The following is an 870-nucleotide window of genomic DNA, read 5'->3' as shown; positions in this document are numbered from 1 at the left end:
GGGGCACATTTGGATGTGCCCGGTCCGCCCCGAGGGCTCTCGCGAGGGACACGCAGGTCCCGGGGGCCCGTGGCCTCCGGTGAGGGGTGTGGGGTGGCCCAAACAGCCAGCAGCTGTGGCCAGAGCAGACGCGGGATGTGGGTTAACTGTCGAACACCACAGGGGTGCGGCCGAGCGGGGAATAATGGACTAGGGCAGGCCCGCCCCCCGAGACCTTCTGCAGGGGTTGAGGGGTGAGGGCGGTAAGGCTCGGGCCCGCTCCCCGCCAGGGAGGAGCGGAGACTCTCAGCAGAGCGGGGAGCATCTCAGCATGACGGAGGCGGGTCTGGAGGAGTTGTACTCAGCCTGAGGAAAATGCTCGTTCGTTTCCAAACGGTCAAGGAGCCGACAGCAAGGCCGGCTCGTGCGCCCTGAGCCGCTGACGTCAGGGCCCCTCTGAGGTGTGATGCTCCTCAGGCGGTCAGGTAATTCACACGGGGCACCGTGATTCTCTCTCACAAAAGCCACTTAAGACCCTAATCCCCCGTTAGCTGTCTTATAGCCAAAGGAAGTGGCCGACGTCGCTGACACACTTCCCCGGGAGCAGAATCCCACGGTGTGTAATTGTGTCCCCAAAGCAAGGTCACTTGCTGTATTACCCTAGCAAAGGACCACACGCCGAGTGGCTTAACCAGCGGGATATAAAGTCTCACCGTTTCAGGTGCCAGAGTCTGAAATGAAGGCGCTGGCTGAGCCTGTGCCTGGAGGGGTCTGCTCCAGGCCCTTCCCCCTGGCTGGGGACAGGTGTCTTCACGTTCACATGACATCCTCCCACTCTGCCCCTGTGTCCAGGTCCCCCTTTTTATATGACACCCGTCGTGTTGGATGAGG

This window comes from Pteropus alecto, unplaced genomic scaffold (genome assembly GCF_000325575.1).
Source record: "Pteropus alecto unplaced genomic scaffold, ASM32557v1 scaffold48, whole genome shotgun sequence".
Taxonomy (NCBI): Eukaryota; Metazoa; Chordata; class Mammalia; order Chiroptera; family Pteropodidae; genus Pteropus; species Pteropus alecto.
The sequence above is the reverse complement of the archived record's forward strand: the minus strand, read 5'-3'. Positions refer to the sequence as shown.